This window comes from Tinamus guttatus, unplaced genomic scaffold (assembly GCF_059628265.1).
Source record: "Tinamus guttatus ecotype Peru unplaced genomic scaffold, ASM5962826v1 Tinamus_guttatus_pri_ptg000649l, whole genome shotgun sequence".
Classification (NCBI taxonomy): domain Eukaryota; kingdom Metazoa; phylum Chordata; class Aves; order Tinamiformes; family Tinamidae; genus Tinamus; species Tinamus guttatus.
Genome location: NW_028289183.1, coordinates 4,080,937 through 4,093,349, shown reverse-complemented (window position 1 = coordinate 4,093,349; position 12,413 = coordinate 4,080,937).

Genomic DNA, 12,413 nt, shown 5'->3' with positions numbered 1-12,413 from the left:
CACGGGTCCCCGTTTCCTTCGGGTTTCCCTGCGCGCCGGCCGTCATTTTCCCGGGTCACGGGCCCGCGGTTTCCCAGTGCACGGGGAGCTTTTATTTTTCGCCCGCTTTCCCCGGCGCTCGGGCCCTCCTTTCCCCTTTTCACAGGCCCAAAATTTTCTCCGATTCACCGGGTGCACGGGTCCAATTTTTCCTGCTTCCCCCAGTGCCTCGGCCCCCATTTTTTTTTTCTGTTTTTCTCCAGAGAACAGGGTCCCCTTTTCCCGGTGAATGGGTTTCTTTTTTTTTCCCCGGTTCACTAGGCACACGGGCCCGCTGTTTCCCGGTGCACAGGTTTGCATTTTTTCCCCGTGTTCCTGGATTCCTTATTTTTCTGTTTTCCCCCGTGAACAGGCCCGCACTTCCCCTGCTGCACGGCCTCCTATTTTTCCCCCGATTTTCCCGGTACTCAGCTCCTCTATTTCCTGCTTTCCCCGGTGAATGGGGCCCTACTTCCCCATTTCTCCCGGTACACTGCTTCCTAATTTTCCCCGGTTCCTCTGGTGCACGACTTCCTATTTTTCCCCAGTGCACGGCTTACCATTTGCCCCGGGTGCGCGGTTTCCTATTTTCCCCCGGTTCCCCACAGTGCCTCGGCTCCTATTTTCCCGTTGTACAGCTTCCTTTTTTTCCATAGCTCTCCCAGTTCCCGGCTTCCTATTTCCCCGCTGCGCGCAGCCCTATTTTTCCCCGGTTCCGCCGGTGCAGCGGCTCACATTTTCTCGCTGCATGGCTTCTTTTTTTTTTTCCCCCGCTTCCCCTGCTGCACGGCTTCCTATTTCCCTGGTGCACGGCTTCCCCCCTTTTTTTTTTTTTTTTTTCCTCCACGGTTACCCCAATGCACGTTTTTTTTTCCTCCCTTTTTTCTTTCTTTTTTTTTTTTCCCCGTTCCCCCTTTGCACGGCTTCCTATTTCCCCGCGATCCCCCGGGACGCACGGACCCCCGTTTTCCTCCACTTCCTCGGGTGCACGGGGGTGCCCGGTTTCCCCCGCTCCGCCAGCCGCGCTCTCGGCGGCGGCGAGGCCGCACAAAGGCGCGGGCCCATCGGGGCATTGTTCTCGGCAGCGCCGGGGCCGCGGGGCCCGATCCGCCGCGGGCCGCGCCGGGGCCGCCGCCGAGGGCCGCGCCGGGGCCGCCGCCGCCGGGAACAAAGGGCGGCGAGCGCGGCCCGGAGCCCGCGGCGCCCCCGCCCCGGCCCGGCCGCCCCGCCGTGGCCGCTCCCGGCCCGCGGCAACATGTCGGCCCCGGGGAGCAGCGGGGCCCGGGCCGCGCGAGTCCGTATTGTCCTCGGCGGAGAGCGGCGGGCGCGCAGGGCGTTTGCGGCGGCCGAGCCCCTCGCGGCGCCGAAAATAAAATTAAATCCAATAAACAAAAGCTAAAATAATAATAACAATAATAAAAAATCCACCGTCGGGAATTTTGCACGGTTGAAAATATTTTTTAATAAAAAAAAATAAGCGCAAAAATATATTTATATATAGAGATATTTAAAGCCGCAGAAAAAAAAAAGAAAAACAAACAAAAAAAGCACGGAATTGCAGTTACTTACTGGCGGGGTGTTCCTTGCACAGGGTGAATGCAATACAATTAACTCGGGCAGTGGGGCTGTGTGTTGTATCCCTACTGGTATTTGCACCGTGCTCGCCGGTGCACTGCACATGCACCGGCTGCTCCTGCAGAAAGGGAGAGGGTCCCCGCCGCGGGTCCCCGCCTGCCGCGCACTCCGCCGCGCGGCGCGCCCTGCATGCTAATAAGCGCGTGCCGCGCGCGCGCCCTGATTGGCCGCCGCGCGGCGCTCGCGCCCCGCCGCCCCCCCCCGCGCGCGCCGCCCGCCCGTTGCGTCAGCGCGCCCTCCCAATAGGCTGGCGCGCCGCCAGGGCGCTGCCAATCAGCGCGCGGCGCGCGCGGCGACGCGGCGCGGCGGCGCCGAATTCAAGCCCGGCGGATGAATGGGGGGCCGCGCGCGCGCGCGCGCGCGCTCCCGCCCGGCGCGCGCCCGCCTTTTCCCCCCCCTGCTGCGGGCGCGCGCTGCTGCGCGCTGCTTCGCGGTGTAGCGGGGGTTGCAACTCCCGCTGCAATGCACCCCCCGCTGCAATGCACACCCCGCTGCAATGCACACCCCCCCTGTAACCCCCGCCCCGCTTCCCCGGCACTTCTCGGGACCACCAGCAGCGGGGGAGCGCGATGACGCCAGCCGGAGCCCCCCCCCCCCCCCCCCCGCAGCCGCGCGTTTGTTGTGCTAGTAAGGAGAAATGAAGGAGTAATCATAATATTAAAAAGAAAAAGGGCAAGAAAAACCCGTTTATTTGCATGACCGCCCGCTGCGCGCTCGCACGGGGAGGCAGCCGGCACGGGGAGCTCCCCCGCGCCCCCCCGCTGCCCCCGGCGCGGCGGGGGTTAACGCGGCGCTCCCCTCCCCCCCCCGCCGCCGCCCCCTCGCGGGCGCGCGCTTCCCCCCTCCCCCCGGCGCGGCGGGCGGCGCGGATTGGCTGGCCGCCCGCCAGCGCGCTGTCAATCACGCAGTGTAAACAAGGCGCTGATTGGCTGCGCGCCAGCCCGCACTGGGCCGCCTGCAAGAAGCAATTACTGGCCGCGCGGTTTCGAGGCCCCCCCGGGCCGCGCGATGAAAGGGGACGGAGCGCGGCGGTTTCGAGGTCCCCCCGGGCGGACCCCGCCGCCCCGCGGCCCGGCAGCGGCGCGGGGGAGATCAAAGGCAGCGCGGGAAGGGGAAAGGGCCGCCGCCACCGGCGGCTCCGCCGCCACCGCTGCTGCCCGCAGGTCTGCGCCGCCGGGAGGCCCGGGCGCCGCCCGCGGGAGCTGGGGGGCCGCGCGGCGCCGCGGGAGGGTGGTGGTCGCGCGATGCAAGCGGGGGCCGTGCAATGCAAATAAGAGGTGGGGGGCCGTGCAATGCCGGGGGGCGTGCGGTGCAAGCGGGGACTGTGGGGTTGGGAGCTGTGCAATGCAAATAAGGGGTGGGGGGCCGTGCAATGCCGGGGGGCGTGCGGTGCAAGCGGGGATGGGGGCTGTGCGGTGCTGGGGGTCGGCATTGCAGCGAGCGGGGGGGGCCGGGTTCTGCGGGGGGGCGGGCGATGCCAGCGGAAGGTGGGGGCCGCGCGGGGGCAGGGGCTGGAGGGCGGCGGGCGAGGCAGAGGCGCGGGGGAGCCGCGGGGCCCCTCGGCCCGCCGGGCCGGCAGCGGCTGCTCTTTGCGAAATGAAAGGCCGTAATTGATTGAAAATGCAAGAATAAATCAAAATAACTTGTAAAAGATATTAGATTACAACGGAGCTATTCATTATGCCGAGACGAAGATTGCATCAAGGAGGAGAGCGGCGAGGGGACACCCGGGGTCCCTGCGGCACCATGCGCCAGGACTGTCCACGCTGCTGGCACTACACGGTACTGAGGGGGAACACGGGGACTCGGGGACACTCACAAACATGGCAGGAACCCCCTGCACACCTGGACACACTCGCTGCATGGGGGACACGGCGGACGTGGCACACGCACCAGTACACGGATGCACGCAGGGATATACACGACGCGTGCACGCGCCGTAACTCACACGGGCCCTGCACACCCGCAACCTCACCGCAAACACGGACCGGTGCAGGCTGAGACCCCTGCCCGGGCCTGGTGATCCACACCTGCGTACGCAGCCGGCCGGTGGGTCTGCGCCCGCGGCATCGCCGCTTCCCTCCATGCAGCAGGGTGCTGTGCCGTGCCCCTCCCCGGCCCGGGCAAACCCGGCACCCCAGACACTCCTCTGCTTTTATTTTTGTTTGCATTTATTGTCCCCAAGCGGTGCCTGGACGTGCAGCACAGCCCCGGGCTCACCTCACACTCCAGGGAATCCAAATTTCCCAGTCTCACAGCTGAATCCCCCCTGCCCGGGAAGGGGCGGTGCAGGACCCCAATCCCTCCCTCCTTCACGTGCCCCAGAAAACGGTGGGGGGCTCTGCACTGATTGTGGAGCAGCGCAACGGGCCGGGCCCCGTGCGTCGCTCCAGCTGCCGTTTGCCAAGGAGCAAATCAGAGAAAAAGAAAAAAAAACTTGATTGTAAAAATAAATAAATATTAAAATATGTGTTTTTTTTTAAAGTGCCTCTAAAGGCTCTTTGTTTCTTCATCACAAACGGGGGGAAGCCGAGGGGCTGTGCAGGAGACACCTCGCAGGAGGGAAGGGGCAGCGCGCTGGGGAGGCACGGAGCCTCTGCAAGTGCCGCGTGCGCTGCTCCGCGCTCGCCTAAGACCCCGCATGCTCTAAGCACCCCGCTCGCAAATAAATTTTACTCCCTGGCGCTCGGGGAGCTGCCGGCCGAGCTCCCGGTGTCCGCAACGCATCTACCTCCCGTTAGAGACGGAGTTTTATTAACGGCATCGGCGCGGGGGAAGTAGCGCGGAGAATCCGCGTGCTCCGTGTCCCGCTGCGCGCCGCGCACCACGCGCGGCTCCATGCGTTGCCCCGGGGACACCGGGCACTGCACCGGGGGCTCCCCTGCCGTTCCGGGCCCCACCGCGTCCTCAGACAAAGGAGCCGCGAGGCGCCGCCGCCCGGCCCGGCCCCGGCGCGCGGAGCGGAGCGCGGGGCGCGCGGCGGGCGGCGGGCGAACAAAGGCGGCGCGGCCCGGGCGGCCCCGCACTCACCTGCGGCCGCGCCGCATGTTGCCGCCGCGAGGTCCCCGGCGGGAGGCGGCGGCGGCGCTTGGAGCGCCCCGCGAGCGCCGGGAGGACGGGGAGGCGGCCGGGCCGGGCTGCGCCGCCCCCGGTCCCGCGGAGCCCGGAGCGGCCCGGCCGCCGGCCCCGCTCCCTTAAAGGCGCCGGGACGCGGCTCCTTTGTGCGCCCCGGCGGGGGCTCCGCGCTGCGCCCACGCGCCGTGGAGCCCCCGCGTGCGACCGCGAGCCCCGGGCCCTGCCGTGCAGCTCCCGTGTGTGTGTACGGTGTCCCGAGCCCTCCGCAGGCCCGTGCAAGCCCCGGCCACACCGAGTGCCTCCCGCGAGTGTGCACGGTGCTCCCAGGCCCCGTGCAAGCCTTGGGCCCCACTGCGCTGCTTGGGCGTGTGTGCAGGGTGCGCGTGTCCCCACAGCCCCCGAGCACCTCCCCTGTGTCCCTGTGCTGTATCCACGGGCATGGGAACATGGAGCTCCCCAAGGCTGCGCCGTGTCCAGCACCCACGGGAGGACCCGAGCGAGGGCCCTGCGGGGACAAAAGCAGGGTGGGGGGCGCGTGCTGGGGCTTCGTGGACATGCCTGGCATCCCCACATGCCGGGGCCAACGCGGGGGCTGCAGCCGCCCTCCCTCGCCGCCTCCCCCGGCACAGCCGCGTTGCAGCCGCCCGGCAGCTGTTGCTGCGAGGGCCGCTGGCCGGGCTGTTCCCTGGCCCCCCCGGAGCAGGCACCTGCTCTGGATGTCTCGGTGTTTTTTTTTTTCTCCCTGGGAGCCGCGAATCCCCTCGGCGGCGAGAGGAGACACGTGCTTCCCGCAGCGCCTGCCGGAGCCGCGGGGGGAGCACCGGGTGTTCCCCGGGGAAACCTCCCGGCTCGGCCGGAAGGCCGAGCGGCTGCTCCCTCGCTGGCGGTTGCCCTGGGTCAGCGCTGTGGGATGTGCCCGTCCCGCTGTTGCTTGCAGCACATCCCGGGGGAGCCACCAGCTGCGGCTCCGGGAATGCTGGGGAGTGAGGCACAGCATTGCACAGCACAGCACGGCACGGCATGGCACAGGGCAGCGTGGCCTGGCACTACATGGCACCATGCAGCATGCTATTGCACAGCGTGCGGCAGCACGGTGCAGCACGGCATGGTGCAGCACGGCACGGCATTGCACGGCCCCATGCAGCACAGCATGGCCCAGCACGGTGGTGCAGCGCGGCACGGCATTGCACGGCCCCATGCAGCACAGCATGGCCCAGCACGGCGCAGCGCGGTGCAGCATTGCGCAGCGCAGCGCTGCACGGCACGGCACGGTGCAGCACAATGCAACCCAACGCGGCGGCACACGCAGCGCGGGCTGCCCAGCCTTCTGGCCGGCGGCTTTCCAAGCGCCACAGCCGCACGCCTCGGCAGCGTGTCGCAAGGCTATCTGCGATCAAGGGTCGTGTTTGCAAACGCGGCGGGAAGAGGCCGGCGGTTGGGAAAGCCGCGGCGCTCCGGGCGCGCGGGCCGGGTGACGGGAGCTATGTGAGTAATCAGATTAGGATCTGAAATATGTAACCCCGCGCTGCAATGCGAGCCGCGGCCAGCGGCCAGCGGCCGCGCGTTCCCAGGCCCGGCCGAGCGGCCCCGCGGCCGCCGAGCCAGCGGGATTTCTCCTCGGAGCCAGCGGGGGTTTCTCCTTGGGGACGGGATTGCCAGCCCTGTGGCTCCCTGTGCTGCATGCTGAGGAGAGGGGAGGCCGGGGGCTCGTCCTGTTGTGTCGGAGATGCTGATAATTGGGCTGGCTAATGCAATTGCGACTGCAACGCGAAAATCCTACTGGAAAATGTATTAGAGCAATTATCCATCTCACTCCGCAGCCGGGTGTAGCATTAATATTCAATTTTGATGTGGAAGTCCTATTATGTTAATGACTTCGGTGACAAAAGTCATTAATGTAAGACTTTTTCTTTCTGGCGCAGCATTAGCTGGGGTGAGCACCACTATGATGCTGGAGCGGCAGATGGGATCAAACGGGAACAAGCCACGAGTGCAGCTGCCAGGGATGCCACCAGGGCTGGGGACATCATGCATGTGAGCCCAAATGTGCAGGGTGCTGATTCGTGACCACGGTGCCCTTGGGGCCGGGCACAAGCTCCACTGCAGCGGAGGGTGCAGCCCCATGCAGGGAGCTGGCACAGGCAGCTCTGGGGCATCCGTAGAAACTGCTCCAAGGGGGAACCACCAATTTCCTACTGCTCTGCCTGTTCTAAGCACCTTCCCTCCCGTTGCAGGGCCCTGGCATGGACCCTGTGCAGAGCTCCGGGTCATGAGACCCTGGCGAAGGTGGCTCTGGTGCGGGGGACCCCAGTGCAGGGACCCTCAGTGCAGGATCCCAGTGCAGGGACTCTGGTGCAGGGCACCCTGATTTGTGACCTTGGTGCAGGAACCCTTGTGCAGGGACCATGGTGCAAGGACCCCAGTGCAGATCCCGGTGCCGGGACCCCCCATGCAGAGTCCTCGGAGCAGGGACCCCCGTACAGGGACCCCCATGCAGGTCCCGGTGCTGGGATCCCCCATACAGGGTTCCCCGTGCAGGGATCCCCATGCAGAGACCCCTGTGCCAGGCATCCATGCAGGTCCCAGTGCAATGACATCCATGAAGGGTGCCCAGGTCATGGACGCCCATGCAGGTCCCGGTGCCAGGACCTCCGTGCAGGATCCCCAGTGCCAGGATCCTCCCCATGCAGGGACCCCCCACGCAGGGACCCCCACGCAGGTCCCGGTGCCGGGACCCCCCGTGCAGGGAGTCTCCCCGGGCCCCGGGGGCGCCCGCGCACGTGGCCGGGCCGGGGCGGCCGCGCCCCCCCTCCCCCCGCGCGCCCATTGGCTGCGGCGCGGCGCACAGACAAAGGCCGGCGCCCCCGCGCGCCCGGTGCGCCGCCCTCATTGGCTGTGGCGCGGAGAGGGGCGGGGCGAAGCCGTGACGACACCCTCTCCGCCTTAGCACCGCCCCAAACACCATAAAAGGAGTGGATAGGGGCGTGGCCTTGGCGGGCCCTCCCCCGCCTGCGGCTCTGGCTCCGGGGCGCGGCCCGGCCCGGCCCGGTTCGGTCCCCGGGTCCGGGACCGGAACCGCAGGCAGGTACGTGCGGGTGGGGGGACTGTGTGCACGCACGTGTGCAAGAGGGGAGTGCGGGGGGCACGTGAATGCACCCTGCAAGAGTGTGCGGGTGTGCAATGTGCGCGGTGCATCCCTGTGCGCAGCGGTGCAGTGCACATGGTGCATCCCTGTGCAATGTGCGTGTGTGTGCAGGTGTGCACTGTGCGTGGTGCTGGTGTGTGCAGATGTGCAACGGGCACCCTTTATGCTTGTACACTGATGTGCAATGTGTGCACACATGTGTGCGGGGAGGCAAGGTGCATATTGTGTCCTTGTACACTAATGTGCAATAGGCATGGTGGATGCATGTGTGGGTGTGCAGAGTGCATGGTGCATGTGTGTGCAGGTGTGCAACATGCACAATGTGTCCTTGTGCATCAATGTGCAACGCGTGTGGTGCACACACATTTCAGCATGCCAAGTGCACGTTGCACATGTGGGCAGTGTGGATGGTGTGTCCTTGTGTGTTAATGTGCAGCACACACACCACACGTGTCTGTTGGTGTGTCTAGCTGTGTGTCAGTGTGGGTGGCACGCCTGCACTTTGTTGTGCTTGATGTGCACACCTTGAGTGTGCCACAGAGTGCATGTGACATTCAGGTATGTCCTGATGTGTTATGGAGTCTCAGTATGAATATGTCAGTCGTTAAGGTATGTGTGTGATGGGCACAACTAGTGTGCGTGCGCATGGTGATGGTGCTTTGTAAGGGAGCTGGGGGCTGCATGTGTGTAACTGGCCTTGTGCAACACACACTTGTGGGCATCTCTTGCATGCCAGACATTTGTGCATCTGCTGCATGTGCACAGTTGTGCATACACATGTAAATGGAGTGACCAACATGTTATGCCCTGTTTTCAGCAGAGGTTGTTGCACGTTTGTATGGGATTGCTTGTGTGCCTGCACGACAGACCTGCGTGCAGGTGTGTGCAAGGTGCGGTGTACATGGGGCATTAGAGCTGCGCCCGCTACCACCCGTGCCACTTCTCCTGCCCTGCAGCCCACGTGTGTCCGTGAACCCGCTCTCCCTTCCAGGCTGCCGGGGACACGCAGAGTATCCTGCCTGCATGGAGTGAGGGGATGAACTTTAGTCTCCGAGCAATTAAGGTGCCTGAAACTGCACTTCATTAATGGTTGTTATGCAATAAAAGCAATAAAACTGCCCTTATTTGCAATATAAAAATGTAATTTGTTTTAATTTATGTTTTTAAATACTTGCCGGGTCCTTGGCGGGCGCTATCAGGCATCTGTCTTCAGGGATAGCGCTGCGGACCTGTGCTGGGCCGGGGCCACGCGGCATGCGGAGACTCCGCCGGCCCCGCTTTGCTCCCACTGCTGCTCCCGGGTTTCTGACCTCGGCACAGAGCTCAAGGAGAGCGCGGGGCCCCGGGGGAGCAGGAGCTGCCGGGACAGAGCTGCCAACAAGATGAATTCTTGCCGTGAGAAATATCAGCCGTGAGAGAGCGATCGATGGCTGGAGAGTGGGGCCGGCCCGGGCAGGAATCCGCAGCTCCAGCGGCCACGTTGCACCGGCAGAGACAAATGGAGCTGTTTTCCAGGGGACAATGTCAGAGATTGAAATTCCAGGTTTGCCTCTGTCTGCTCAGCTGCCCGGCGGCTCTTCCCCGCCAGGCGTGCACATGCATGCACATGTGTGCATGCTCACATGCGTGCACACGCATGCCCGCACACATGTGCACACGCATGCGTTTGTGCACATGCATGCACATCAGGGCACACGCACACCCAGGTGCGCTCCCCGCCGAGCCGCGGGAGACAAAGCCGCGCGGCTCCGCAATCAGCCCCCGTTTATTAGTGCTCGACCTCCTGGTGTTTTTTTGCATTTTCATAAAACAGACGGAGATCCTGAGCCGGGCCTAAGCCACCTTTTCTAATTACAGTAATTGCAGGCTGCCGGCAGCCCTCGGGGGCATGTTTATTCTCTTTAGCTCTCCAAATCCAGACGAGAGGAATCTGGGCCATCAGGCAGGACTGGAAATGTCTTGGAGCCGCTCAGGCTTCCCGGCAAATCCCTTATCGGGGGCGACACTGCCGGCTCCACTCTTATCTCTGGTGCTAACTAAATAAGCCTGCCTTTGGTGCACGCTCCCAGGAAGCGGCCGGGGCTGCGGGTGTCTCCGTGGGCGCACTGGGAAGCGTGGGGAAGCAGCCGGCACGTGCTGCAGCCAGGCTGGGAACGGCCGCGGCTCTGGGGAGTGGGAAGGAAGGAAGGAAGGAAGGACGGAAGCCGCAGCGAGGAGGCAGTGGGACGCAATGACCTGGTGGTTATTGCCATCAGGGAACGCTGCCCCTCACGCTCCCTGGTATTCCTGCTTTCTCCATTTTTTTCACCACTTGCAGAGTGCCCCGTAGCCCCCAAGGAAGAGGAACCTCCCTGGGCAGCTTCCAGCAGAGCTTGCACATGCCAACGGCATTGCCGGTGTCTGGCTGGAGAAGGGGAGGCCGGGAGCCATGCCCGGAGCCCTGGGCTGTGCTGGGAATGCTGGGGACATGTCAGAAGAAGTCCTGGGGCTGCACGTGGCCGGGCCTCCCCACATGTCCCTTGCCTGCTCCCTGCACCACGGGAGGAGCTGCAACGTCCCCATCGTCATCCTGGGGCTCGCACACAAGTGCAATGAGTTTGCTGGTTTGCAGCTCAGCTCCCTGCACCCCTGGCCGCCTGGTCTCACTGTTGGGATGGGTTCTCGCACGGGGCTCCCATGGGAACGGCTCCGGCCTGCACCAGTTCCTTGGGATAGGCCCCCGGCACGGCATTCGCAGGGCTCCCTCCGGCCTCGCGGTGCGCGGGGAAGCCACCTGAGCCCTTTTCCTCCGCCAGGGTTGAGTTAGGGCCCGTGTAAAACTAATTGGATAAACATGACTCCCCGCTAACGCGCTGCAGATGTCTCGTGCACGGGGCCGAGGGGCTCCCTGCCTGCGCGGCCAAGCCAGCAGCTCCGTGTGCGGCTCCCCGGGGTGCAGGCGGGCGCGAGAGCGGGCCTGGCAGTGCACGGTGCAGGTGTGCACGGTGCAGGTGTGCGTGCTGCAAGTGTGCAGGTGTGCACGGTGCAGATGTGCACGGTGCAGGTGTGCACGCTTGCAGATGTGCACGCTTGCAGGTGCAGTTTGCATTTGCACATGTGTGTGTTTGCACCCCAGCCGCGTGCTGCAGCCTGCCCAGGACAGCATCCCCCCACGGTGCCCCCGCATCTCTGTGCCCGCTGTAACAGTGACGCTCCCGCTCGGGGCTGTGCAGAGTTTCACGGCTCCCATCCCAAATCCAACCACCGAGGCCCTGCTCAGGGAAGGGCTGGGGTTACACAGGGGCGACCACCCGGCACGAGTGCTACGGGGAGGTTCAATTAAAAGGGTGGTAGTGGAGGGGGGAATGAAAAGGCTTCCAAGTGTCTGCTGGCAGTGCAGCTCCCTGCATCCCCCTGCACCTCCTTCCGTCACCGTCCCCTGTGCGCTGCCAACTAAGGACCCCAGGGCGACCCCGTGTGTGGCACCTGCCCGGCCCTTCCTGTGGTTTTCGGGACCCCTTTCTGCTGCACCAGCTCCGTACTCCTGCCAGGTGCTTGTGCTACCCACGGGGCCTGTTGCACCCGGGAGCTTGAAGCTCTCACGGACCCTGGGCATCCCGGTACCCCAGCTCTACGACATCCCAGTATCCCAGCCCCACAGCATCCCAGCATCCCAGCCTCAAGGCATCCCAGCTGCATGGCATTCCTGTATCCCAGGCACAAGGCATCCCAGCCCCAGAGCATCCCGGTGTCCTGCCCAGGCTGTGCAGGGCTGTTGGCTGCTCTGGGAGGCCGCGAGCGGAGGCCGATGCCGCAGCCGGAGCGGCACCTGGAGGGAATTAGGCAGGAGCGTTCCACCTCCCTGCAACCTTTTGTAGAGCAAATTCCTGCGGTTACCCATTGCAATTGCTGCAAATTATACAAGCGTCGTGTGTTTTGTTCCAACGGGAGCCCTGGCTCGCGCAGCCCCGGGCGGCCAGGGGGTGCGAAGTGGCCCCGGAGCCGCCGCCTGCCTTTCCTTTCCCTTCTCCCTTCTCCCTTCTCCTGTCCGTGTGCGACCCGGGCTGCAGGGAGGGCAGCTGGGCTGGCAGCTCCGCTCCTCTCCCCTGCGCCTGTTTGCAGAGGCTGCTCTTGCTTAGGGGCAGGTTCCACTGCGTGCACCAGCGCGTGCAAATGCACCGGTGTGTGCAAATGCACTAGCGTGTGCAAATGCACCAGCATGTGCAAATGTACTAACGTGTGCAAATGCACCAGCATGTGTGCACGTGCACCAGCGTGTGCAAATTCACCGGTGTGTGCAAAGGCACCAGCGTGTGTCAATGCGTCCTGCAGACACCGTCATACGAGGGGACATGGAGCCCCTGAGGGGACACAGAGGCCCGGGGGGGACATGGAGGCCCCGGGCGGGGGTCACAGGCCCCGGGGTGGGGGGCGGGCCGGGCCCCGTCCGGCTCCCCACGGTGCCCCCCCCTCCCCGGAGCAGCGAGCTGGGTCCGCCGAGGCGGCGGGAGCGGCCGCGGCTCTTCTGTTTCCGCTGCCCCTTTGCCACCGCCCCCTCGGC